General features: G+C 39.4%; 1 non-coding gene across 1 annotated transcript; it reads right to left on the bottom strand.

Moving 5' to 3' along the window:
* Positions 1-12624: 12624 nt before the first annotated feature.
* Positions 12625-12743, bottom strand: LOC143553688 (U5 spliceosomal RNA). Its single transcript, XR_013138874.1, has one exon. It is a non-coding gene; the product is annotated as a U5 spliceosomal RNA (small nuclear RNA).
* Positions 12744-13483: the final 740 nt, after the last annotated feature.

Genomic DNA, 13483 nt, shown 5'->3' with positions numbered 1-13483 from the left:
ACGGAAATGTAAATTATGGAAAAGAATAAATAAGTCAAAACGGTAAAGATAAATCGAATTACTCTATGATATAATTACATAATATTCAATTTGTATATGTAATTATAATCGCTATACTTGATTCTCACGTTTAGTACGCTAATTTTTATTTGTATTTTATTCAAACTCTTTTAATAATAGTTTAGAAAATGTTATTAGATCAAAATCAAGTTAATTATTATTTTTTTTCAATATAATTTGAAGGTAATATTTTTTAAAACCATTACTAGATAATAATAATTTATTATTATTATTATTATTATTATTATAAATTTATTGGTATACTTTGTTAAACTTTAACTTGAGGTATAAGGTTAAACAAAGATTCATAAATTTAAAACAATAATCACGAATTATTTTTTTTAGAAAAAGAAAAAAAAAACAACCTATGACAGCTATAACAACTTGGCCCAATGATTATCCTAGCCTAAGTCTGAAACATGCCTACACTTCCTTTTGCTTAAAGAGTTGATAGTGGCCGGATATAAATTGGCCCACATGCAACTTTTAAACAAAAAACAATAGAGGCCCAACCAAATAAATGCCAATACGCAGCCTGAGCCCTGATGTTAGGGCCGTCCAAACTGCTCGTCGCTCGAACTCGCTCGCCGTTCGTTCGGAAAATGCTCGCTTATTTTTTCGCTCGATTGAAAACGAGACGCTCTGCTCGGTTCGGTTTGTAAACGAGCCAAACAATGAGCAAATGTCTGCTCTGTTTGGTTCGGCTCGAATATTTTTAACTTATTTTATATATAATTAATTATATATGAATAAATATATATGTTAGGACTGATATTTTCTCTGCTGAGGATATATTATCCTTGAAGATATGTCTGGATCCGTTATCCTCCCGAAGAGCTCCAGAACCATGTCAACGATCAAGGATCCTCAGAGGTTAGTATTGTTAACAATTGTTTCATGTGTGTAGGTTAATGTTCAACAGAAGTAACGGCTATGTGACTTGGTCCACCTTAAATATCGCAACTTGGAGGCTACCAACACGTGGTCAATAGACGTTGGAAGACTAGTGGGATAGTGGCAAATAGATAGGACATATTGTTGTATTTCTCTTTTATATACATCGAGATGAGATCGATTAAAAAAATCACTGTATTCCACACACTCAGAGCAGAACTCACTATTCTCTCTATACACGTTAGCAATTACTGTAACATCGATCTAGTCTCCACAACACTTGTAACCCATTTTTGATAATAAACCGGTGATCGACGAGTTTTCATCACCCGAGGTTTTTTTCCTTTGATCTGAACAAGGTCAAAAGGTTTTTCCTCGCAACAAATCATTGCGTTCATTCCATTTTCATTCATACAATTTTTATTGTCATCGTAGCACTAGACCTCACTTTTACAGATTTAGATACATTATCCTTCGCAGATTTTTGTCCAAAACAATTTGGCGCCCACCGTGGGGCCATTGGTGCTATAATCCATATTACTCCTATAATTTTCAACCTTTTCATACCCATGTCACTATCAATGGTCTCTCAATCAACCTCTGCTTCATCAACAATGCCGTCTACTGTTCCTCTCTCATCAAGGACTTTGCCTCCGATGCCTCCGCCAATCACGAGAGCGCCACGGCCTGCCGCTGCTGGAAGCAAAACACAGCTGCCAGTCTTCCAGAGCTCAAGAACCACTGCTGCCACCCCGGTGGTTAGTACTAACAACGATGTTTCTAATATTTTTCGCAGGTTAAAGCATATATGGAGCAGCAGAACAAGACCAATCAAAGGATCATTCGTGAGATAGAAGATCTCAGGAAGAATAAGAGGCCAGCGGAGGATCACACTCCCCTAATACCAAGGATGCTGGATTTCACTAGTCCAGGATCCATGGCTCAGTTTACTCAAGGATCATCTATCCTTCAATAAGGATCCATTGGTCAACAGACTTAAGGATCCTCACTGTTTCAGCCAGGATCATCTATCCTTCAACAAGGATCCATGGGTCAACAGACTCAAGGATCCTCACTATTTCAGCAAGGATCATTTATCCTTCAACCAGGGTCCATGAGTCAACTAGCTCAAGGATCCTCAACTTTCCGACAAGGATCATCCATCCTTCAACCAGGATCCTCTGGGTTGTATCACCAAGGATCCTATAATTCCCAACCCCAAGGATCCTTCTTTTAGAATCAAGGATCCTCAGGAGTTCAACATCAGCGATCCTCCGAAGTCCATGAAGAAGATATAATCCCCATGCAAACCATAGCTTCTGGAGGACCAACTCCTATTGCAGACTCCTCTTATCCCAACTACTCATCCGGGATGCCTACCTTCACCCATCAAAGAGGTAAATCGTATGATCCTATATCCTTTAACGCTAACCGTGGTCCCGTTCAAGATGCAAGTATCAACCAAGCTATGGCCAAGGAGCTACAGAAGCTCAAGAATTTGATATCCAGTATTCCCGGGGTGATACGGCCAATCCCCGAGATACTTAGGGAAGTCACAAGTTATCCAGATTTGCTCCACCTATCTGTGATGCTGAAATCCCGAAGCGATTCCAAACCCCCAATATGAAGACTTACGACGGAACCACTGATCCTGAAGAACATGTGGCACAATACAGAGATAGGATGGAGATCAACCCTATCCCGGAGAGACTCAAGGAAGCTTGCTTGTGCAAAGGCTTCGGATCTACACTCACAGGATCAACATTAAAATGGCTGCTAAGTTTTCCTCCCTTTTCAGTTACTTCTTTTTCACATTTAGTTAACTTGTTCAACAGCCAATTTTCCTGTAGTAGGAAATTTGAGAAGTTAACTAGTGATTTATACCGAGTTATCCAACCTAGTGATGAATCCCTTAGGGATTTTGTTACGAGGTTCGGCAGGGAAGCTCTAGAAATCCCTAATATTGACATGGCTACTGCTGTTGAAGCATTCAAGATGGGACTTCAGAGGGGCTCCCCCTTTTATGATGATCTTGTGATGACTCCTTGCAGGTCTCTAGATGAAGTAAGAAACAGGGCACTCAGATTCAAACGGTTGGAAGATGACAAGAGGATCCAGGATCGTCTAGGGAATCAAGCAAAGCAAGAATCCTCTGACAAAAAGCAAGGATTCTCGTTCAAGAACATCAACTCGAAGCCCTACTCCAAATTCAACAACCAAAACGTTAGAGCGGTTGAAGAAGAGGATAATGATGAGGACTACCCCAACATTTCAGAATATTGTTTCTCCGTAGATACCCATGGCTTAATTTGTGCCATGAAGGATCTAGGGGGAAAAATCAAGGTGGCCCCGAAAGAACGAGAAGACAACCACCTTCAAAGACAAGTCTAAGTGGTGTGCTTTCCACGAAGATTTTGGCCACATGACAGATGAGTGCATTGGCTTAAGGAGGGAAATCGGATACCTCCTAAGCAATGGCCACTTCAAAGAACTCTTGGGAAGGAAGAAGTCCAAGATCCAGGATCCTGAAGATCTTCCACAAAAAGCAACACCACCACCACCAGATGCTCATTTGATCAACTTCGTCTTCAGAGATTACGTCATATTGCAAACTTCTTGTCCTAAAGAAGAGTTCAAGCTGGACGATGAAAGAAGGCCACTCATCCCCACTACTCGAATAACTGATGAGAGAATATTCTTCTATTCAAGTATCCAGGATCCTCACCAGGATGAACTGGACGTGCGAATGGTCAATTTCATCTCTGGAGGATCCGACATATGTGGAACTTCCTTCTCCGCAGAAAAAAGGCTCGCCAAAGAGATCAAGTTGGATAACGGAGACCGACCAATAGTATCCACCACTTTAATGACAGACAAAAGGATCTTCTTCGATGAGGAAGACAAACTAAACATCCAGAATCCTTACCATGACGGTTTAATTATTACTTTATTTATCGCTAACCATTATGTACGCAAGGTCTTAGTGGACGGTGGAAGCTCGGCCAACATCATCCAGCATGATGTCCTTAAGAAGATGAACATTCCAGATTCCGAGATCGTCCCTAGAACATCAGTGCTAGTCGGTTTCAGCGGAGAAACCAAGAAGACATTGGGGGACATCGACCTCCCAATTTATATTGAAGGGTTAAATTCATAGCAAAAATTCTGTGTTATTGATAACATTTCTTGTTGCAATGTTATTTTAGGTAGGCCCTGACTGCATGGGATGAAGGTGGTGGCCTCAACTTACCACCAATGCATCTAACTACCTACCCCATGGGGAGTTGTGAAGATAGTTGGTGATTAGGCAAAGGCCAGGAACTATTATTCCTCATCAATAAAGCCAACAGCCAAGCAGACTATAGCATAGTAACCACAACAACATCCTAGGGACGTGCTGGAAGCTCGGGAGAAGGACTTAAAGGAAGTATCCTTGGACCCCGAGGATCCAGATGTGAAAGTGTTCCTAGGATCCAATATCCCCAGCGGAATTGAGGAGGATATGATATCCTTCCTAAAACGAAGAAAATCCACGTTTGCCTTCAAACATTCAGACATGACATGTATTTCAAAGGAGGTAATCACTCATAAGCTCGGCCTTGATTTATCTATTAAACCCGTCCATCAGAAGTGAAGGAAATTCGCTCATGAGAGGAACAAGATCATACAAGAAGAAGTTGAAAAACTTCTTAAGGCCGGTATGATCAGAGAGGTTCAATATCCTCGATGGTAGGCTAATGTGGTTGTATTTTCAAAAAAGAATGGAAAGTGGAGGGTATGCGTTGATTTTACAGATTTAAACAAGGCATGTGCCAAGGATCCTTTCTTGTTACCACATATAGATTCCATGGTGGATGCAACGACAGGACATGAAATGCTTACCTTCATGGATGCTTCCTCTGGATTTCAGCAAATTCAGATGGAACCATCTGATCAGGAGGATACTACATTCATGACTCCTACCGGCATATATTGTTATATTGCTATGCCATTTGGACTAAGAAACGCAGGGGCAACATACCAAAGACTGGTCAACATGATGTTTAAAGATCAGCTAGGCAAAACCATGGAAGTCTACATAGACGACATGGTGGTGAAGTCAAAGAAAGCTGAGGATCACCTCAGGGATCTTGAAGAAGCTTTCAATATCCTTGACCAGTATAACATGAAACCGAATCCATCAAAATGCCATTTTGGTGTTAAAGCTGGAAAGTTTCTGGTAAAATGTGGTGACTAAAAGAGGAATTGAAGCAAGCCCAGAGTAGATTGAAGCCATCATCAACCTAGAGTCGCCTGCAAACGCCAAGGATGTTCAAAGGCTAACGGGAAGAATAGCCGCTCTCAACCGATTCATCTCAAGATCCTCCGAGAAATGCAAAGACTTCTACGACATTCTTAGAAAGAATAAGAAGTTGAGTGGACAGAAAAGCATGAGGCTGCGCTCAAATCCTTGAAGGATTACTTATCCTCAGCTCCAGCCCTGATGAAGCATGTGGATGGATAATCCTTATATTTATATCTGGCAGTTTCAGGTAATGCAGTGAGTGCTGTTCTCGTCAAGGATCAGGAAGGTGAACAACACCCCGTATATTAAGTAAGTAAGAGTCTATTAGATGCGGAGGCCAGGTATTCTCACCTTGAAAAACTAATTCTTTCTTTAGTTATGGCTTCCACTAAGTTGAGACATTACTTTGAGACTCATACTATTATTTTGAGAACTAATTATCCTATTAAGACTGCGCTTAGAAAACCGGAGTTGTCAGGAAGGATGGCCAAATGGGCTGTAAAGCTGAGTGCATATGACATTCAGTATGAGCCAAGAACAGCTATCAAATCACAGACGCTAGCAAACTTTATGGCTGATTTCAGCAGTGACATGCAGAAAGAAGCCGATTTGGAGGTTCAGTAACTAGATGCAACCAAGGATCCTTGGATCCTCTTCACAGATGGAGCATCCAACGTAAAAGGAACAGGGTTGGGCATACTACTAAAAACGCCACAGGGGGACATAATACCCCAGTCCATTGCATGTGCGTTTCAAGTTACCAACAATGAGGCAGAATATGAAGCACTCATCGCATGTTTACTTTTAGCCAAAAGCATGAGGATCAGGTACCTTCAAGTTTATATGGATTCTTTACTTATAACTAACCACTTTAACGGTTCTTATATCGTGAAAGGTGAAAATATGATCAAATATCTAGATGTTGTGAAGGAATTAGCAAAATCCTTCGAATTATTTAGTATAGTATAGGTACCAAGGGAAGAGAATGCCGGGGCAGATGCCTTAGCAAATTTAGCCTCATCCTTAAAGATCCCAGAAGATACGAAGATACCAATCATCCATATACTCACACCAGCAATAGGCGAACAAGAAGTTGGGGAGATAACAACTGACAAACAGATTACACTTTGGGATCCATCATCCTCAAGCAACCAAGGATCCTGGATCCTTCCAATCAAGAAGTACATTCAAAATGGAGAGATTCCAGCCACAGGAAATCCCAAATATTTCAAACTCAAGGTATCACAATACATTTTGTTAGGTGATATGCTATACAGAAAATCTCTTGCAGGTCCATACTTGAGGTACATCGAGGATCCTGAAATCCAAGAGGTGCTCAAAGACTTTCACGAAGGTGATTGTGGTAATCACACTGGAGGTAGAGCTTTGTTTTCTAGAATTCCGAGAACATGATATTTCTGGCCAACAATGAAGAGAGACGCCATGGAGTATTCAAAGAAGTGTGATGCTTGTCAAAGGCATGCAAACATCCTTCATCAACCAGCAGAACCTATGTATCCTATATCCTCATCATGGCCTTTCATGAAGTGGGGCATGGATATCGTGGGTAAACTGCCTAAGGCACCAGGAGGAAAAATATTCATGCTTGCAATAACTGATTACTTTTCAAAGTGGATAGAGGCAGAAGCTTTTGTTCAAGTTCGCGAAAGAGGTGATATGTTTCATTAAAAGAAACATTATTACTAGATTTGGTATCCCTTCTGAAATTATTTGTGACAATGGTTCCCAGTTTATCGGAAAAAGAACCACTAACTTTTGTGACAGCTGGGGCATCAAGATGATTATCTCTACCCCAGTGCATCCTCAAGCTAATGGCCAAGCAGAATCAAGCAACAAGATCATTATCAACAACTTGAAAAAAAAAGCTAGGATCCAGAAAAGGAAAGTGGGCTGAAGAGCTACCTTATGTTCTTTGGGCTGATAGGACAACACCCAAGAATGCAACGGGCCAAACACCCTTCTCATTAGTGTTTGGATCAGAAGCAGTTATCCCTACAGAAATGGTGGTTCCTACAGCAAGAACGAGCATCCGTGATCCTGAGGCCAATGAAGAAATTCTTCTTGAAGACTTGGATACTGTTGAAGAACTCAGAGACCTGGCCAAGATCAGAATGGTAGCTTATCAAAAACGGGTAGCTGGGGCATACAACAAAAGTATAAGGATCAGGAGATTTCAAGAAGGAGATTTAATTTTGAGGAAAGCCTTCCAAAATACGACCAATCCGGCTGATGGGAAGTTAGCACCCAAATGGGAAGGTCCTTATCTAATCGATTCGGAGGCAGAAAAGGGGGCATATCATTTGCTCACTATGGAAGACAACATGTTACCAAGAGCATGGAATGCTATCCACCTCAAGAAGTACTTTTTCTGATCAGGATCAAGTATCCTGTAAGGATCTATTATCCTTAGAGGATCAAGGATCCCCAAAATTGGTAATATCTATCTGATTACTTATTCTTTTCAATTTCCTATTATTAATTCCAGGATAATATATTCTTAACAATTTGTTTCTTCCAAGTTTTAAGTATCAATGCAGGATATTAATAAGATGTGTAATAACCAAGAGGTTGGCCACCTCTCCTTCACCTCTAAGGTACTTTACTATTTCCCTTGGCCTAGCCCACGATTGGGTATGACCCCCGATGGTCATATCCCCTAAGGTTTAAAGGTTTTCACCTTTCTTATAAATTAGAGTTTCTACACTCTCGCCTGGGACGCACGCTATCCAACGTGTAGTCCGGGGCAGCGGGACCAATACACGCTTAGTGGCTGACAATTTCGTTTCTTTAGGCTATATGGAGGATCCTACGATTTATGGTAGACGTACCATACTACCGGTTTATAACGTTTTCACGTTATCTTACGTTTGGGCGAGTCCCCAGTTAACATCCGTATTTGGGCTTGTCCCCATTTTGGGCTTGTCCCCAGTTTTGGGTTTGTTCCCAGTTTCACGGGCTTGTCCCCAGTACACGGGCTTGTCCCCAGTTGCACGGGCTTGTCCCCAGTTTATTGATGGGCTTGTCCCCAGCTTAATGGGTTTAATCCCAGAACATTATGAGTTGTTTGCAACAGATTTACTAAGTTCATTTTGAAGATCAAAACTTATGGATTCAAAACCCTTAAATTTCTCCTACAAGGATCGCCGAAGGTTCAATAGTTACGGTAACTTAGGTCTACTTAGACCTTGTGGTATGATTTCTACTTTTAAATTCATATTGGTTTGGCTAGGATCCTTAAATATCTTTTGGTTTAAAGATTTAACATCTTTGAATTATTTCTATTAGGATATTCTATCCTAAAAATTTTTAATTATTTTTCTAAGGATATTATATCCAAAAATTGCTATAATCGCTTTTTCTTAAGGATATTCTATCCTAAAATTTTTTACTCAAGATTATTTCTTAAAACTCTCGATAAAGCTAAATTATATCAAATAAACTTTCAAAATAACAAGTAAAAAAGCAAATAGTCAAAAGATTTAGATTATCATTAATATAAGTCACGTGGACTTATCCAAAATTCTTAACCCGGATTTCACCATATAAAAGATGGACCATCCACCAGGGTTAAGTAAAGGTTACTAATTGTTCTTAAGATGCAGGAAAATAAAATTCAGAGGCACTAAAGGTTTCATCCCTACAAACAGAGGATCCATCCACCTTCAGTACCCCTGAAAATTGTCTTGAGGATCACTGATCCTTAAACCCTACTTACTATTGTTTATTACAAACCAGATTATCCTTGAAAACATCAACATAAAAACAATAAAAAGTGGGCTCGGGCCTTGTCTTCTTTATCCTTCATCGCCCACTTATGCTGCGTCTTCACCCTCTGCAGCACCTTCTCCTTCACTAGCTTCAGCCACCTACTTGACGCCACAAGTCCCAGCCTCATTTTCCTCAGCCATCTCCCCATCCTCTTTGCCACCAAGAGCTTCCAGGGCAGACTTCCACTTGTTCACGTCCCAGTTCGCCTTATCGAAAGCAGAGTCACTGGCCACCTTCGCCATCTTGATCCGCGCTTGGAAAACCGACCTAGCGGCCCACATCTTGGCCTCATATGTAGCCTGCTTCACCGCTACTTGGTGCTGGGTCTCCGCTAAGGATAGCTGATCCTCCAACTGTTTTTGGTCTTTGGAGAGTTGGATCATGGCCTTGTCCTTGGCAACCACGGCTTTCCCTAGTCCTGATAGCTTCTCACTCATCTGATTGACAATCTTTTCGTAATGCTCTTTGAAAGCATTCATAGCCTACAACCAACGAGAAGTACAAGTTACGAGGATATTGGATCCTTAAAAGTGATGTTACAAGATACATGATACTTACATTTAGGACCATGTCATAGTGAGTTTCGGGATCAGAGGACCTCTTCCTCTTGGTTGCGGCAGACTTGGCTCTGGTCGTTGCAGTCTTAGGCTCGGAACTGGTTGCTGCCTTCAAGGCTTCCTTCTTAATGTCCGGAGAGGTGACCATACAATCAATGTCTTCTAAGGAAAACATGTTAGCTGACTTCTGAGACTTCTTGGCGCCTACAAAAGATAAGTAAACATATAAGTATTTCTTTTAATTCTATTTACCTTAAAATTACTAAAATAAACTTACTTGACATGCTGGAACCCGAGGACATATCACATAAAGCTTCAACAAAGCGGGCTTGAAAGGTTCTGACCTCGGTATCCAGTGCAAGGAACCGTTTTGTTTTTTCTTCTGTACCAGGTAACTTACCCAAAGAAGCAAAGTTGTCCACTGAAAACAAAAAGAAGATTCGGAATTATAATTAAAGCATCAGGGATCCTGCTATTTTCTAAGGATCCAGGATCCTACCCTTTCTAACCCACTTTGAAGGAAGGTCAATCCCCCCAGGTATGGAGCCACGTTTTACAAAGAAAAACTGGTTCCTCTAGAAGAGATCGTTAAAGTCACTTTCAAGATCGGGTGGGGTTGTCGAGGCTTGGATTTCAAGATGAAGTGGGCAGGACCGTGAGTAGTAAGGGTGTATAGATGTGAAAGTTTTAGAACACCGAAGTCGATCTTTTGTTCCTCGATGATTCTTTCTATAGTGTTGAGAACTCGCCACACCATAGGCATAGCCTGAATATAGGATATGCCCGTGGAATCAAAGAAGCTTTGGGTAAAGGCAGGGAATGGATAGCGATAACCAATCAAGAAAGGACAAGCGGGCATACAAACCCAGTTCTGAGAGTAAATGTCGCATCGGATTCCGGTATCGTATGGATGGAACACTGTTCCCGAAGGAAACAACGCTCGGAGTTCATCTATTTCGGGATCTGTTAGCTTGAAGATTTCAATGGAAGGGTTGGCTATCAAGTATTGGGGTTGCATCTCAGATAACCCAGATTCGTCGGACGCTTGGTCGGAATGACGAGAAGGGGAAGAGGAAGACGAAACAGTAGACATTATTCAGAAACAAAGAAAATAAGAAAAGAAAGGGATAGATACCTGATGCGTCGCCTGGATGTGTGATTATAAGCAAGATATAGGGCGGCACATATATAGGCGATTATGATTATCTCAGGGGCCAAATGGTAAATATGTCTGGCGAACCGTCCCATCATCCAGTTTTCGCAGAAGTTTGAAATTCAAAATGACAGCTGTGTTCCACTATCACCCGCCATTTTAGGGGCAATTGTTAGGACTGATATTTTCTCTGCTGAGGATATATTATCCTTGAAGATATGTCTGGATCCGTTATCTTCCCGAAGAGCTCCAAAACCATGTCAACGATCAAGGATCCTCAGAGGTTAGTATTGTTAACAATTGTTTCATATGTGTAGGTTAATGTTCAACAGAAGTAACGGCTATGTGACTTGGTCCACCTTAAATATCGCAACTTGGAGGCTACCAACACGTGGTCAATGGACGTTGGAAGACTAGTGGGATAGTGGCGAATAGATAGGAGATATTGTTGTATTTCTTTTTTATATACATCGAGATGAGATCGATTAAAAAAATCACTGTATTCCACACACTCAGAGAAGAACTCACTATTCTCTCTATACACGTTAGAAATTACTGTAACATCGATCGAGTCTCCACAACACTTGTAACCCATTTTTGATATTAATAAACCGGTGATCGACGAGTTGTCATCACCCGGGGTTTTTTTCTTTTGATCTGAACAAGGTCAAAAGGTTTTTCCTCGCAACAAATCACTGCGTTCATTCCATTTCATTCATACAATTGTTATTGTCATCGTAGCACTAGACCTCACTTTTACGGATTTGGATATATTATCCTTAGCAGATTTTTGTCCAAAACAATATAAATATATAGACAAAACACATAAATATAAGCTTACAATTATTTTTACCCCTTTAAATTTTCCATATTCAGTCAATTTTATAGTTTTATTTGTTTTAAATTCAAGTTTATAGAATACTAAAAGTTTGTATACATGATCATTATATCCCATTTAAAATTTATTTTTGATAAAAATTTACAATATAGTATATGTTTGTCTAAAAACTACTAATTTATTTATAAAATATATTATTTACAACCTTCAAATTTGTTTCTTATCGAAAATTTTAAAGTGAAAAAGAAACAAATAATGCTCGAAATCCCTTGATGTTCAATCGAAAAATGCTAGATTCAATTTTGGCTCGTTTCAGTTTCGCTCGGTTCGAATCACAGCCGCTCTGTTAGGTTGTAAACGAGCCAAGCAACGAGCAAGCTTTCGCTCGGTTCGGCTCATGAACAGCCCTACCTGATGTACATTGCTTTACGTATAAGCAGTGTTGTAGAATTTTTTGTGCGTTAGCCCAGTTGTGGGGTAGGGACTAGGGATTAATCGGATTGAAATTTATATGTAAATTTTTGGATATACGTATATAAACCAAATTTTATATTTAAAACTTTCAATTTTGGCCGATTATGACAAAACAACGATTAATCGACGACTGGTCGGTGGGTACCAGCTATAGATTAATCGGCGCCTAAGTGCGGTTTTTACAACCATGCCTATGAGGCTATAACCCAATATTCACCCTTGACCATACTTTCACCTGTGTTGACTTTTTACATATGTTTCAAAACTAACCCCTCATCTTTAAAAATACTGCTCTTGTCGCACAATACCTCATGCTTCACAAGTGGTACAACATTCTAAAATTTTCAACATATTCCAATATATCAGACGCTGCCCTTTGACTTTCTACATCAAATTATGGATTGAACAGTGAATTATGTATTCAAACCAAACCCAAAATTGGATTAACAATAGGTAACTTAAAAACAATATCTTTGCATTAAACAAACATGTTCTCAAGTCTAGTCAGTTGTGATTAAACATAATAATAACATACTAGCCTTTAAATAAAAACTTGAATTTGTTATTGATTGGAGACCTTCAACGAAAGAAGGGTCTCTACAAAAATAAGCATTTGCCACTTTGAGTAGCGAACACAAGGTATTCTTCAGTAAAAGACGAAAGAATAGTTTACTTTGTGCTCACAGGGTGGCGGAATTGTTTTCAAAGCACTACCTGCTTGCGTTAAATATTGAATCTACCTATCTATCTATATAATAAAAGAGTGGATTTTCAAGCAACCATCTTCTCATACTTTTTATCAAATTTATTTAAATTGTTACATGACATTTTGTTTTTTTCCTTTTCATTAAAATACTTTTAATCAAATCTCTTTAAATTGCCACATGACATTTTGGCATTTTTTTATTTTTTATTTTTCATTAAAATACTTTTCATCATATATCCTTAAGTTGTCACATGGTATTTTGACATTTTTTTTATTTTTTTTTCTTTTCATTAAAATACTTTTCATTAAATCAATTTAAATTGCCACATGTCATTTTGGCATTTTTTTTATTTGTTCCTTTTCATTAAAATTAAAATTGAATTCACATATAGCGGGTTCTGTAAACAACTATGTTAAAGCCAATTTCATTTTCATCATTCAGGCTTAAACCTAACAATTCCTATTGGCTGATATTCTTAAGGTTTAGGATTTTTCCATTATAGTTTTGTGTCATTATTGGGTTTTTTATTTTCAATATGAATGAATACATTTGTACATATACAGTAAGTGTGTAATGTTTATAGGAACAATGTGGACATAGTGAACCCAAGTCTTGGGGCGATGTTCAAGTAATGATATGGTTCTTTGGAGTATAATATCATGGAATGCAATAAGACTTCAAGTGCCAAAAAATATATATGACCAGACCTCTCGACCCTCTCTACTG

This window comes from Bidens hawaiensis, unplaced genomic scaffold (assembly GCF_021521415.1).
Source record: "Bidens hawaiensis isolate Kalapana, Puna unplaced genomic scaffold, B.hawaiensis_p1.1 tig00017350_1, whole genome shotgun sequence".
Taxonomy (NCBI): Eukaryota; Viridiplantae; Streptophyta; class Magnoliopsida; order Asterales; family Asteraceae; genus Bidens; species Bidens hawaiensis.
This window is presented reverse-complemented; position numbering and strand designations above follow the sequence as displayed.